Consider the following 15,599-nt stretch of genomic DNA (forward strand, 5'->3'; position numbering starts at 1 on the left):
GGCTCTTTATGCTCTTATCCAGGGACAGAGGTCATTTGTGGAAGGCCGAACCAGAGCTGGAACTGGGCTGCTGGCTCCAAGAGCCCATCGCTGCTGTTGTTTGGGAGCACCAGAAGCCTGGAGTCCATCCCAATGCCTCTGCTAAAAACATGCCCTTCAGCTCCAAACTCAAATTTGCCTTACATTCCTCACACTCTGACGAAAGGAAACCTGCACATAAGGCCTGCAAAGAAGGTAATCACTTCCCTGCCAAAATATTTAGGCAAATTCTATTTCTTCTGACTCAGATTTTGGATAAATTCCTACAGTAGAATCATAAAATCATTAAGGTTGGAAAAGACCTTTATGTTCATCTAGCCCAATCACCAACACTGCCCAATAAGTACCATCCTTAAGTATCACATCTACAAGTACAGATGAGATCCAACTCTGAGCAGACCCTCCTGCAGCACAGCCAGGGCTGCAGCCTGCTTGCACCTCCTGAGCACCCAGAAGTCACAGCTCTTCAGTTCATCGATCTCAGGAGGCAGCAGGTCACGCTGTCTGGCCCTCAGCTGATGGCAGTTCATGAGCTTCATGCACATTTCTGGCTTTGGAACTGCACGTGTTTGAAGAGAAGCATCTAGATGCCTTCTAGCAATGTCCCTGAGGCAAAGGGTTCTGCAGAGAAACCAACCATTTCCTAGGCTGATAGAAACGAACAGGCATCCCATTGCTTCCACTTTTATTCCCTCTCTGTGAAAACACCAAGGAAGCTGACTGCTGTGGGAGGGAATGGAAGAGCTGTACGGCCCAGCACAGTTACAAGATGCATGCTCTAAGACACATCCTACGATAGGAAACAGAAGTAGGTAGCTGAGCATGTAAAAGGCAGAGTCTGCTGCAGAAAGAGGGCAAACACTGCTGCAGAAAGCTCTCTTAACACCGTTTGCTCTTTCTGATCTGCTCCAACCTGAATGCTGCCCCGAGGCAGCGAGAGAAAGCAGTACTGGTGAGCAGGAAGGGGCTATGCATGGGCATGAGCAGGAAGAGCCTGCGTATGAAGGAGGACATTCTCCTCTCAGCTAAAAAAAGCAGGGCTATTCAGCACAGTTTTGCCTTTACCCTGCTGCTCAGTTTCCCAGCCCAGAGCCACCCCACATCCTGCCCCAGGATGGGGCTCCCCAGGGGCTGCTCAGAGGGGAAGGGACAGAGCCAAAAGGGCAATAGAAGCCAGACTGCAAAGGCACCAGTGCCAGCACGTTCTCTTGAGACTGACAGAGCACGAGGAGAGGCAGAAAGAGAAACTTTGACAAAGCTGTTTCTTAAACCAGCTTTACAGGAATACAGTGAAACAGGGCAGGGCCAGGGGCGAGGGGATATTGAACCAGTTAATAGCTAACCAGCAGAACTGCCAGAGACCACAACTAGACCAGATTTCAGAGAGACATCCAACCCAGAACTGCCCTCCAAGGACCTTCTGGGAGCTGCGGTTGCCTCCAAGCTTTCTTCACTGCTGCAATGCAATCACAACCGCAGCACTACCCTCACCCCCCTGAAGTCCCTGTTTCTCCAAGAAGAGCTCATACTCCAAACTGGCCATCTTTTCCCTTTTAGATGCTGCGGGTGATGAGGTCTGAAAGCCTTGTTTCTGGATTTGGCACTCAAAGGAACTGCTGCCAACAATCTCAGGCACCATTTCTCAAGGGACACTGAGGAGAAGTCTTTCAGCTTCTTGAGAAGGTAACACGACCTGGGACAAGCCAGGATATTCTTGAATAACTTCTTTGTTCCAGAATACAGCCTAGAAAATAAAAAAGGGAGTCTCCCTCCTGTTGCTCTGCCATCCAAGACAGTATCATTGTCACCTTTCAGACACATAAGTGTAAGAGACAGCAGCAGCAGAGCTATGGTAATTAGGAGGTAAAGATGTGCAGGCCTTGTCTCATGTCTTTCTGTTTAGATGCAGTTTACACGTTGGCAGGCTTTACACCCTCCAAAGAAAACGTGCCATCTGCATCTGCTCCAGCAGCCCATCCTCCTTCCGGAACTCTTCAAATAAGCTCTGGAAAAAGCAGCACTGCCTCCCTTACCCTGTGTTCTGTCAGGTCGAGACACAGCCACAAAACCATTAATTCTCTTATCTCCAGGAACGCCGGCTCTACGCAGGTTTCCAAGATATCTGCTTTGAGAAGTTTTCCATTTTGTTTGGGCACCTATTATATATATTAACAGTTGCACCGCTCTCTCCACTGGCAGTGGGGAATAGGATGGGACTGAGCTCATTTCATTCTGTTCACAAGTTCCCTTCCTGAGGAAAGCCAATAACTTTCGGAGAGCCTCTGCAGACTTTGCTCCGCTGCTTTGCACGCCGAAGAATGGCTGGTTGGTAATCCTCTTTTCACTTGGTGAGTTCAGACCCACGGGTTTTCATCCCTCTGAGCTCAGAAATTTCCATTTCCATTTGAGAGAGACATTTTCCTGGCACCTCTCAAAAGATGCATTTGTAAAATAGGAAACAACCTCAAAGAATGCTAAAGCAAAGGAAGAAAGCCGTACGTTGGACAGTCTTTCTACCTCAGCCAGGAAAGGAAATTCCTTCCCAGCACCAGAGCTCCATAAACGCAGCCCGCTCTGCACCTACCCAGCACTTGGTCAGCCCCAGTGCCCAGCCGCCCACCCTGCTCTGTGCAAACACCCTGCAGTTTTCTGAAGGATTGGTTTCAGATCTGCAAGGAGTCAAAGAAAAAAGTTCAGACACGCCTGTGTGCGCACGCCAGACAAGAAAGGAAAATGCAGGCTGTGCTCAGATGGCTGGAAGGGATCACGGAGAGGTGAAGGTATTCCGCGGAGCGCAGCACTTGTGTCGGTGACTTGCTTTAATTTGTAGTTTGCCAGCTTTAGTTGTCTACAAACGTAATTAAAGGTCATTAGAAAAACAAATCCATTGGCATATCTCTATTTGAAAACGCTGAGAAGTCTGCAAAACCCAAAGACATTGAAACTTTTCTTCTTTCAAGTGCAAAGCATTCGAATGGCCCACAGCCAAGTCGCAGAAAAGAGCCCCAGTCAGTAACTCAGGAATGCCAGCTCTTAGCACTAACCAAAAGCACACAAACCCTCTGCCCCTGCAATTCAGTGTCATCTCCCACCAAAAAAACTCACTTCAAATCGCACTCTTGTAATTCCATCTATCACCCACCTCCTTGATTCCATGCCAGGCAGCCTAACTGGAGTCTCATTCTGAGTCAGCTGAGCGAGCTGTTTTTCTTACCTTGCTTCGGGGAATTCCTGCTTTGCGTCTGTGTGAAGAGAAACGGGAATGCTACATGCCACATCAGGCAGGATCTCTTCCATCACTCCCAGCTCCTTTGGAGGGGCACTCCTGAGGCACGCTATGCCTTCATAAATCCACGTGGCTGCTCTGGGTTTAGCTGGCAGTGGAGGTTCTGCAGGGAAGGCAAACGCCTCCCAGTTAAAGCAGACAGGGCTGCAGAGCCCCTGGGGAGCACAGGGCTGAGGAGGAACAGGGAAAGGTGGAGAGCAGAAGGCACATGGCTGACAAATGCCAGCTTGGAGGCAGAAAATAGCCATGGTTCTGGCCCTGACCTGTGCATTCTTCTACATGGGGATGCTCTTGCCAAATTTTACATGAGAACAAAAATGCAGATCTTCACTTGGAGAGCAACAACCATCTCTCTCATGCCATGGTAGTTTAAGATTGAGCTGTTTCTGCTGAAGAGTTCCTTTAACATTTAGGATATTCATGTAACAGATCATACAAAAGATAGAGAACAGAAATAGCCTGGTCTGAAATAGCTTATACTCTAAACTCAACTCTGAAATAAACGAAGACAAAGGAAATGGCACGGATCGGTGTGGCCAGCAGTCAGCTCAGCAGAACAAGGACACTGCTGTTTCCAGGGGTAAGGGAATTGAGGGTTTTTTTTCCTCCCCTTTTAAACCATATAACAGAAAAGAGCCGATGAAGGATTTTCACAAAGCGTAATGAGGTGGGTTGGCATACACTTATGGGCCAACCATCTCTCACACAGAGAAACCAAAACAGAGTATTTGTCAGAAGCGGCACAAGGAAACAACAGAGGCTACTGTTACCAGACATACAGCAGGAGGAAGCCAACTTCCAGCACTCAGAGTTGCTAGATTGCACGAGAACAACTAGATGGGCTGCTTTAATACCTCCTTTTTGTTGCTTTTGGCGAGTAAAGGAAGGGAGTAGCCAAGGCAGGGCTGAGACAGCAGAAGAAAAGCAAAGAGCTGACTGCAGCAGATGCTCTCAAACTGGCAAAAACCTATCAACATCTTACAAATAAATCTCATTTACTGAAACAAAGGAATCGTACTGGGGCAAGAGATAGCAAGCCTGTGTGCTGCTCTGGACCTTGTGCTGATTTTGGCCTATCAGCTACAGGTGCTCAGAAGCAGCACATTCAGCCGCAGGCCTGGCTACGTGTCAGGGGGAACACCAGAACACCAGGCGTCACACATGGATGACCACAGAGTCACGGCACAATCCTGATATTCCCACCCACCATATGGCCCCAAGAAGCAAATTTCTTCAGTGCAAACACTGGTTTCATGTTGCCAGTGTGTTAATTAGCAGACTTTGCAGTCCAGTGCATGACACAGACTGCTGATGCTGGCCATTACACGGTCAATCAGAAGCCAAACAGAACGAGTGCCACATTACTTAACCTACTCAGAACAAAGTTAATGATTTGCCAATTGCAGCTCCCTGGAACGGACAGGCTTCAGGTCTGTTTTCCAAACTACTTTTCTTGGATATGTCTTAAAAGGTGCTCGTTATGGCAAGTCCTCTATCACAGAATCATTAAGGTTGGAGAAAAGCTCTAGGATTATCCAGCCCAACCATCAACCCATCCCCACATGCAACAGGTACCCTTTTCTTGGACAGTGTTTTCTATATCACATGCTTAATAAAAACTCTACTTTTGTAGGACATTTAAATAAAGCAAGAACAGTAAGACAAAGAGAGCAGTAACAGTGTAAGAAATACCATGAGAAGCATTGAGGATGTAACCCTGAAGAGCAAGTCTCAAGCTAATGTTCCTGTCGTGAAGAAGGTTCTCCACACCTAGGATGCACCAATCCCATCACATGAAACATTCAGACACAAAGTTTGGGAGTTAAGAAAGAGGGGTGAGGAACAACAGCTTCATTAGGCCTGAGGTTACTTCTAAAGCACAGAACAACTGAAATCAATTGCAATAGGATTATTCTGAGCCATGCAATCCAAGGTGAGACCACTCCAACCTCCTGCAGAAAGCACACACACCATTGAGCCATTCTGCTTACATGGCCACAAAGTCCTGAGAGCAGTTCTGTGCAACAGCAGTTGGCAACATCTAGGCCAGAGGTGTTTGGAGGCCAAAACAGAAGAGCACATCCTAAGAGTTTACTCCGATGGCTCCATCACTCTTTCTGGCAATAAGGCCAGTCTAATTTCTTATTTGCCTTCTGCCCCAAGCCATTAATTTTTTCTCCTTAATCCAGCAGAGAAGTTCCTCAAAGTCAATTACATGTGTGCTTTAACCAAGTCACCTCTCCATAGGCTCTGGCAATCAACAGGTCAGTCTCATCAGGTCGGCTGCCATGAGGCACTTTTCTTCAGCTCCCAAATAGTTTTGGACTTCTTTCTCCTCTGAATACCAATTTTATTGCCATTCCCCAAGCCCACATCACCATCAGAGCCCTTGCTTTGGTAAAACCCAGCTGGGCAGCGATCAGCATCTCTGGCATGCCAACACATTTACTGAACCCATTTTGCAGCATAATGGAGGGAGCTGCAGGAATCACAGACTGCAAAGACTAAATCAGTCAGCTAATAGTCAGTTATCTGAGTGCAAGGAGCTTTCTCAGACTCCACCGAAGCATTTCTACAGAAGCTCTACGGAAACCTTCACTACTCGTCTACCCCATTCCCATACATACTATTCAAGCTTATCAAGCAAGAAAATCCCAACAGGCCTGTCACTTCCAGCCGTGGTTTTTGGGTTTGTCATCACACTGTCTGCTGAATCAATGCTAGAAGTTACTTTAATTTCTGGAAACCTGACAAGTTCTGAACAACACAGAGCGCAGCGCTGACACTGAGGACAACTGCTGCAATATTTCACTTTCTGACACGTCCCTCCCCTGTAACCCACCATTTCCGAGGCATCAGCCTTTTTTTCCCCTAATAATCATGAGGCGTGTTGTTGATGTTGGCACAGCTGAATTATTTACACTGCTGCACAGCTCCAAGCCAAACTCCCAAAGAAGCACATCACATGGATGCAGCCACCTGCTACCGTGTTCTAACCTGGTTCTTTCCAGTTGCTCTGACAATGAACTGAACCCTCAGCGTACATTTGAAACAATAACTACCCCTCATCAATCTCACCAGAGATCCAAGCTATTCAAGATGACTGCACGAAGGATTAATGCATCAAACCCTTCACATCTCTCAAAATAAAGCAACTCTGAGCTGGCAGTGCAGAACGAGGCATGGCTATCATTGCTCCTTACCTTTTTATTTGCACAGCAATGCACTTACTAGCTGCTGTGACAGCCCCAGTCCAGGGGAACAGCAGCACCCGGTGCACACCAGGAACACCGTCCTCCTGTGCAAGATCCTCAGCATCCTTCTCAGAACCTATGGAAATCTGGTGGCAGGGGAGGCTGCCCTTTGGTTTTCACAGCAGAAAGTCTGCCCATCTTTATGCATGACTGCTCAAGTAAACTGCGTGACTGCTTTTGTTGCTCTCAGGGATCCATTCTTTCAGTGGGAATAGCAGGAGGAAACCGTGCTGGGACTGGGCAGGGAAAAAAAAAAAGCCCTGTGGACACAGTGAATGGGACTGAAAACTCCCCTGCAAATTCTATGAGGTTATTTGCTGTGATGCTCTGCATTGACTGTTCTAGTGGCTTTTTGGGACACGTTCACACATCAAAGCTCACAGCACACAACAGGAGTCATTTAGACTAAATCTACTTTAGAAATTGATTAGACTATTGATTTTGTCATAGTTTAGATATAGACAAAGTGACCTTTACATCCCACAAAAAGCCAAGGGAATTAACTCATGTACACAATGAGTCTTCATTTCAAAGAAACCGCGTAGCTCTCACAGAAAGCAAGTTCTATCATACTTTCCCCCCCCCCCCTTGCAGCTGTCAGAAGGTCAATGCTCCTTCTCCCACCAGAGCTTCCAAACCTCCTGCCCAAAACATGCCCAAGGGACAACATCTCTCACATGCAGAAGACCAGCCTGGAGATGAACATAGGACGGATCAGCCTGTAGGTCAATAGGTGGTAAAAATCATCAGTACCAAACTGTCCATTAGCAGCACACACAACCCCCCAGCAGGAAGCTCACCATCATCATTATCCAAAAGGTAACCTCTATTTAGATGTTATTTGTCTGTAGCTAATGAGTTTGGCATTCATTAATCCACTGCGAGAGCTGTGTCTATAGGTGGTCCATGCTGTAGGATGCTGCGGGTGCATTTCAGTGGTTGGCTCTGCAATAACACGGGCTTGCAACGTGGCTACCAGTTTGCTGATGCTTTCTGCTCTTTAAAGCCTTAATTCAGAGATTTTAGCCCAGCTGGGAAGCCCAGCAATGGAAACAACTCAGCAGGAGCCACGAGAAAGCTGCAGCCATGTGGAGGACAAAAGCCAGAAGTCCTCATGGTCTTTGCTTTGAATCTCTCTCAATAGTCCCAAGTTGACACGAAATGCAAGCCAGGATGCATCCTGGCTAAGGGTCAGAAGAGAAACTCACAATTAGTCTCCCCTTACATTCAACATTTCCACAGTTCACCTCAGCAACTTCTCTTGGAACGCTGAATTAGCAAACAAGAGCTGGCAAATAAACAGAGCCCCCAGTTCCTACTTCTCTGTTTCCCACAGCGGCGCGCATCGCTCCCATACAATTAATTCCGCCGCACGCCTGTTTTACCATTCTGTTGGGCAGAATCAATCAGTAATGGACTGTGATCTGCATGCGGGAAGCTGAACAGCATGCAAATGGAAATCAAAACATTGACAGTGGCATTCAGAAGCCCAGAGCTGCTTCTGTGCTTCAGTTCTCCAGTACAGCCATCTGTTGGCTATGGGTGAGAGGGAAAGGCAGGAGAGAGGAGATGCCAGAAGTTACCAAAGCCCCTCACACGAACACTTCCTCCACGATAATCCACAGATCTACTTTCTCCAGCCCTTCCAGGGGGCAACATGCAACACAATAAGGCTTAAATCGAAGCTGAAAGTGTTAACAAGTTGCTTCAAGGCTGTCAAGCCCAAGCTATCAAAAACCCTACACCTTCAGTGCTAACATGACTTCTAATGAATCCCTTCTGACTCAAACGATTCTGATACCAAGAGCACACGTCCTGCAGGAGCAGAGCAGAGACCTGCACCCTCCGGCTCTTTGTGTGACCCAACACAGAGCAGCAACATCACCAACACTAAGTGCAATACGGCTCAGGACAGGAGAGCTATGGGAAGTGTTCAAAACAAAAATCATTTGGGACACACACACGTGTAGAAACCTTAAGCTGAACACACTTCTGCTAACACTGTAATTTTCAGAAAGATTACAGTGGGGAAAGACGTCAAATACACCCACTCTATTTATAGAGCTAAATGCAATTTGGCTAGAAAGCTCGTTCCAGCAGCACAGACAGATGCCTAAACACAACCAGCCCCCCCCCGCAGTGCCAGGCACAGCCTTCCTCTGCCTCCCTGAAGCACAGAGCCCAGCAAGCAGCATCCTGCTGCAACAGCTTCACCCTGAGTCGTGACACCTACAGCCCCCCAGCAAGGACAAAAGACTTCAGACATGAGATGAATGGGAACAGCAAGATAAAACGGTACCATCTGCTTTAGGAAACGAGCACCACTTTCTAACAGAGGACTGCTATGGAGTGGGGGGGGTTCAAAGCAGAAGTCCTGGTGCAGAGCTGAGGCTGCAGGAGCTCAGCCCACCCACTCTGCACCGTTCCAAAGTTAAACTTCAAAGCCAAAAGCAATGTGAGACTCACCCACTTGCCAGGCACAGGAGAAGCACTCTTTGCAGCGCTCGCAGTGTTTATACTGCAAGCAAACAAGTAAAGTTCACGTGCAATTAAAGTCTGGCATCTGGGAATTTCCTTCGGATCTCACCCATTTGAAGATTCACCTCCTATTTTCGACCGACTTCGAAAACCTTCCTGTCAGATCCTGCCAACACAAAGCCCTGCTGCACTTCGCTCTCCCCTCCTTTTCTTTTCTGAGGGGGGTGGCATAAGAGGTTAGAAAGTTGTATCCTCGCTTTAAAAGCGATTCCGAATCGAAACGACTTTACCTTCCGCCAAATGGAAGGCAAAAATAAAATCCACCTAAGCTGGCACCATCTGTTCCTTTCGCTTTTTTTCCACAAGCATCAGGAGGCAGCGCCGGCATGTAGTTAATGAGATGGAGACCTAAATTGCTTCCTGTAACCTCAAAAATCACTCTGATCTCTTAGTTAATCTTGGCTAAAATATATATATATATATATATATAAATTATTAGCAGAGAAAACAAGTCCTTACTTCAGCAGCGCTTCTAGAGATCACAGCAAACCCCTGTGCTTCTCCTGGCAGTGGCAGCACGTGTCGGCACAGGTTGGTGCATCCTCAGCAATGCTGCAGTGCCAGCGCCCGCAGCCCAGGCTATGGGGCAGAGGGATGGCTGCACAGCACCAATGCCAAGCTCCTCTCTAGGGAGAGCCCCAAAAGCACATGCTTGTGCTCTCTAAGGATTCCCTGCCAGCACTGAGGGTAAACAGGAGAACGCTCAGATAAAGAGCAACACAAACCTCCTGCAAAGAGACCACCACAGCCACCAGGTCAGAGATGACTGAGATGTCAGGATGAGGAAAACGATACCAGCACAGTGAGAGCCAGCTGGCGTGTTCCCACCAAGGCAGAAGCAGCTCCCCCGTGGCTTTGATGAGCAGCAAAAGATGAATCTATTCAGTAATTCCACAATAGGTAACGAAGGAGCCACAGACAGATGAGCATCAAACGCAGAGCTTCACCAAAGAGCAACAGGAAGGCTCCAGCTCTGCTCCCATTGTGCCCAGGTGCACGAGGGAGGAGGAGAAACTGAAGTCCTTCTGGTTTGCTCTGAGAAGCAAGAAGGACTGGGGCTGCCACACCTCCTTCTGAACATCCCTTCAGCAGGTGACCCTGCAGCACGAAGCATGCCGTGCCCAAACCCAGCACTGCTCCGGGAAGCGTGCAGCATCGGTTCCTTTCCTTTCCTGTTGCACAGAGCCGGGCTTCACCCCTGGGTAGGCACCTCTGCTGGCAGGCAGCCCCATCCCACAGTATGGACCCTCTCTGGTGCATTGTGTCCCATCAGCACGGCACTCAGAGGACCCTCTTCACCCCAGCACAAAGCAGAGGGAACAGCTCAGCCACTGACAGTCTGCGCCCACCTTTTCTCGAGAGAGTTATGCTGGTAATTTTAATCTGATTAAATATTGTTAATCGTATTACTAACCTAACTCTTTTCACATGTTGGAAGACTTTTAAAGAGAAAATTCCATAGGCGGCCCTGCAGTCTGTGAGCTTCTTGCTCCAACCTTCTCCTGACCCACGGCAACACCTCCAGCCCCAGCTCGGCTGCCGACCTCATGCACACATTAACGCAGCACTCACTGACTCCTCTATTTCATACACAAAGCGCACCACGGCAGCCTCCATTCAAACGGCGACTCCCGAACCGAACGCACCGCGATCAGCGCCGTACCGGGCATCACCGAGCGCAGGAAGTTCCGACGGGAAGAAGCTCCGATGGCATCGGCACAACGGGCTCCTGCTGCGGGGCTGGGGGAAGGAGAGGGCACAGCCCCAGTGTGGAGCGCACGGCCTTCCCGTACCGGAGGTGCCCGTCACGGAGCCGCCTCCTGCCGCGTGCCACCGGTACCGGAGAAGCACAGCGCTCAGTTCCCCCCAGCCCGCGATTTAGCCGGCTGTAAGTCAGCAAAGCAGGTCGAACCGCGGAGCGAGCCGGGCACGGTACGGCGGTCCCAGGAGCGGTGCCGGACACTTCAGAGCTCCAGCCACCGCTGCACCTACCGGGCCCGGGCCATCCGCGCCCCTTTCGGTCCTTCCAGCCGCTACGATGCCGGCTCCGACCCTCCGAGCGGCACGGCCCCGCGGGGCTGGGAAGCTCCCGGCCCAGGACCCGGCCCGGTCCCGCTCCCACCCTTCCCACCGGGACCGCCCCGCTACCACCTCGCTACCACCCCCCCCCGCGGGAGTCCGCTACCGGAGCTCCCCCACCCCACATCCCACCGCACCGGGACGCACGGTTCGCCGCCGGGCGCGGTGTTTCGGCCCGGGGTGGGATTCTCCGCCGAGCGGACGGCCCTGGGCGGCCCCACCGCGCTCCGCTCCCCGCGGGGCCGCGCCCATCCCCCACGCGGAGACAAAGCGCTGCCCCCGGGCCGCACCTGCCGCCGCCCAGCCGCCCCCCGGCACCGCCTCGGCAGCTCCCCCCCTCCGGGCCCGGCCGTGCCCGTACCGGCAGCGACCGCCCCCCCCCCACCGCGACCCCCGCCGGCCGCGCCGCCCCTCACCTGCCGCCCCGCTCCGCTCCCCGCCGAGTCGCGCCGCCCGCACCGAGCCGCGCAGCGCCGGCCCCGCCCCCACCCAATCGCAGCCCGCCGCCCGCCGAGGCCGCGCCCCTCTCCCGTCCCGCGGGGTCCGAGCGGAGGCCGGGACCCCCCCGTCACCGCCGACAGCGCCGAGCCCTCGGGCGGCCCCGAGCCGCCATTGGCCGCCGGCGGGAGGGGGTCGGGCCGGGCCGGCCCCGGGAGCCGGCGGGGACGAGCGGGGAGCGGGGCGGAGGAGCCGCGGGTCGTCCCGGAGCCAGGGGCGCGCGGTGGAGCCGCCATCGGCCGCGTCACCTTTGTGTCGGTCCTCGCCGCACAGAGCGCGGCCCCGGAGGAGCCGTCCCGCAGCAGCAGGTGGCCGGAGTGCCGCACTGCCCCGCGCAGCGTTTGGGAAGCCGGGATCGGAACAAAAGCGCCGTTATCTGCAGCCCCGGAGCCGGCGGGGACGGCGGCACAGAAGCGAAACGTGGCACGAGCCGACCGCGGGCCCCACGCGTCGCCCCGCAGGGACGGACGGACGGACGGGCGGCACGAAGTGGATGCTCCGCACGGCCTCGCCGTTAATGCGCCCACGTTTCTGGCTCACACCGTGACCTCCGTGCTGCCGGCCGTGCCGCGCTGCCTGGCCTCGTCCCCACGCAAGGGCCGGCTGGGACGCGCTGCGCTGCAGGTGGACGGAGCGCGGTGACAAAGGCCTGCTGCAGCCGCGGGCAGATGTGCGGAAAGGCCGCACAAAGGACGGGCTGTGCCGGCAGCACCCAGCACTGAGCGCGGCCGGGGATCGCAGCAAGATCCCGGGAGGAGGAAATGGGAGCAGAATAAGCCGCGCGCCCATCGCTGCCGGTTCTTGGCTGGGGGAAGAGCTCCGCTGAAAGCTGCACAAAGCTGCTCTCTGAAGGGCCGGGGCAGGCTTCCCTCCCACGTGCATTGCTGACATTTCAGAGGAGCGCTGTTGGTGCGGTCCCGTGTCCCGAAGTGTCACTGAACATCCGCTCTCTTTGTTACGCTGTGTCGCCCATCTCCGCTCCCACCCCCAACAACTGCTGCTTTCCGAGGGAGAAATGATGGCTATGGGCGCAGGGACGGAGTGGTCCCACAGAGGAAGGACTTTGTAGGGATGTCCCAGGGACACCCGGCATCACTGCTCCTCACCCAGGCAGAGGAACCCCCCCTACTGCCCCACTCCCACCTCTGTATGGCTGTTGGGCTTAGGGCTCATTCACCCAACTCGTCACCAACCTGACGAATCAGACATCCGACCTTCCACCAAAATCCAGCTTTGGTGACTAAGAGTGTAACAAAACCATTTCTATTTTTCCTTTGCTCCAACCCATTCCTGACTCAAGGCACTAATCCCCTGCCTGCCTTTCCTCCAGAGCCAGTCCTGACCTGCAGCCCCTTCAATCTGCCTTAAAAAAAAAACAACCCTAAGACACGCACCGAAAAGCTTTACTTATAAAGCAGCAAACCAACCCAACCCAACCCACCGCAGCCGGGAGAGCAAGCTGCAAAAGAGAGCAGAGCGCCGTGCTGGAGGGTTGCACCCCTCTGCCTCTCGGGTGCATCCCAGGCGGTGCAGTGGGACGCGCTCCCTCTGCAGGATGGAGCTTCCACCGCTCGGCACAGCGATCCTGCTCCCAGAACGACCGTCAAAGCCGGTTTTCGGGCAGGGCACGGCTGAAAACGACGCAGCACAAAGAGCGAACGCGGCACGAATTTGTCCATTCAGCAGCTTCTGATTCCCACTTCTACAGGTTTTTTTTACACCTTCAAATCCATACAGGATCCTCCCCTCTGGAAGCCCCTGCTCGCAGCTGCCTCTAAGCAGGTTATCTGAGTTTCTTATGTAACCGTTGTAATCACAAGACCAGCAGCTGCTTATACCCCTTTTGATTTCCTTCTTGCTCTTCCTCCCCTCCGAGCAGGGGATGAAACTGGTTCAGAAATCACGAGTGAGTCCTGTCTATCGCTCCTGGCCATGAGCTGCATCTACAGCAGTGATCCAGGGGCCGGCAGAAGGTTGGCCACATCTGCCCTGCTCTGCAGCTTTCAATTTCTCAGCACACTGAGGAAGAGCACCACAGTCCTCATTCCCTGCATCTGGGCACCTCTGCCTTTGTGACAGCAGCAGCCATGTTGAAGGCCCTGCTCCCAAACTCAAAGCAAATAGACTTGAATAAGCAGCTTGCTTCAGGCACGCTCGTAGACAGGCCACTGCAGGCTGCAGCCATTGAAAAGTAAAGGTTTATAGCAGAAGTGTGCAAAGGAGCCTTAAAAATAAACCCCTCGTACAGTATTTCAGGACTGGCTGAGAAGGCACCTCACAAATAGAATAGTTGTGAATACTTTCAGGTCATACCTGATTGCAGCTGCCCATACCAGCATACACAGACCTCCCTCCTGCTGCAAATCTCAGCCTTCTCCTGTAGTAAGCAGAACAGGCTCATTGCTCCTCAGCACCACACAGAAGGAAGTATTTGTTTTTAGAAGGTATTCTCTGCAAGAAACTGTCTTTGCCAAACATAGCTACAACCAGATCAACAGGAACACCTGCAGCTTCCAATCAGGATGTCAGAACATGCAAACCATAAGAACTGATAAACAGACACGTACTGATGGTGCTACCACATACAGTCGCCTTTGTTTTGCATTCATAAGCAACGTTTGATATTCCTTTCCCCTGTGGAAGAAATGGCAAGTTCTCTTCAGAAAGCACCTACTGTTAGAAGGCAGCAGTGACCTCATTCCATGTATTTTCCATAGCCACTAGCTAGGCTGTTTGCTCTTCACTTAAGAGTGGCTTCTCATGGAGCAGCAAGAACTCAAAATAGCTTGGCAGGAGCCAAGTTCAGACAACTGCCATTCACTTTTCTATAGTCATTGTCCACTCGCAGGCTTCCTGTTGCTGTTACTTGTTCCCTCTTCTGTGTCTTGGTTAGCAGCGGAAATAACATGAAACTGCACTGCCTTTCTCTGACTTACAGACACGCAGGTCAGCCCTTGGCCTCTTTAGCACCTGCAGAAAGGACTGCAACCACCACCTCAGCTGTCAGCACTTGGGAAACACAGCTGGCTGAGCCATCCTACTCAGAGGACTTTGCCCTCAGAGTGCAAGAATGTCAGTCTTGAAGTGCTTAGCGGGCAGCATTCTCTTGCACAAGGAAAGCTGCAGCTGAGAGACCCCATTCCCAATAGCAAAACTCAACCACCAGTGTAAACTCTTAACAATCCACAGGTATGCAACGCAGCACTTTTGCTGTTTGGTTTGTGTTATGTTTTTTTGCTAGAACGGCCCAGAAGAACACAAGCAACAAACCACTCATCTGGCCGTGCCTGAACTGCCAGGAGAAATGCAATGAGACATCACTGTATGCAGTGTAAGTCACTGCCAGTACTGCAAACACACCTCACTAGTGGGAGCACTCCAATAAATGCTTCAGCATATAGCTGGGCTGCTTTTGTTCAGACTTGTGTATTTACTGCTCGCGTTGCCATGAGGAGAACTGGCGTGATGTAGCTCCCAGATGAGGTGTACAGCCTGTGCTCTGCTGTTGTCCTGGATACTGCCCTCAGCTCCAGGTACAGCCGGTGCTGTGCAGCCACACCTTCTGCCTCTGGGGTGCACGTGTGGCAGAGCACCAAGCTGCAGAAGGTTGCCACAATGGAGCAATGATTCACGCAGGGAGCACACAGCTGCCCTCCCAAGTGCTGTTCTCCTCATTGTAATGATTCTGCTGTTGCTTTACGTAAGAGGATTAATCAAGGAAGAACACGAGCACAGTAAGCAGCTCTAACGACAAACTGTGCCAGCTGCAGAGCACTGCACACACACAGCCTGCTCCTGAATCTCCAAACTCCCTGCAGAGGATGAGATCCATATTTTCACCTTGATACATACCACCCCATGCAGCTCTTTTCCCAACAGCTTCCCCATCAACCTCTATTCTCCAA

The 15,599-nt window shown here is 51.8% G+C and overlaps 1 protein-coding gene across 6 annotated transcripts in view; it reads right to left on the reverse strand.

The window, feature by feature from the left end:
• PLXNB1 (plexin B1) overlaps positions 1 to 11,678 on the reverse strand; it is a 65,462-nt gene extending 53,784 nt beyond the window's left edge. The window contains exon 1 of one of the 6 annotated variants that reach the window (XM_072347827.1): positions 11,613 to 11,678. The gene's annotated coding sequence lies outside the window, so the exon portion shown is untranslated. Of the gene's footprint in view, positions 1 to 2,072; positions 2,205 to 3,253; positions 3,411 to 6,528; positions 6,653 to 10,780; positions 11,073 to 11,343; positions 11,400 to 11,612 lie in introns of those variants that run through there. The other 5 variants (XM_072347830.1, XM_072347831.1, XM_072347828.1 and 2 more) reach the window with 5 other exon arrangements.
• Positions 11,679 to 15,599: the final 3,921 nt, after the last annotated feature.

This window comes from Excalfactoria chinensis, chromosome 12, assembly GCF_039878825.1.
Source record: "Excalfactoria chinensis isolate bCotChi1 chromosome 12, bCotChi1.hap2, whole genome shotgun sequence".
Taxonomy (NCBI): domain Eukaryota; kingdom Metazoa; phylum Chordata; class Aves; order Galliformes; family Phasianidae; genus Excalfactoria; species Excalfactoria chinensis.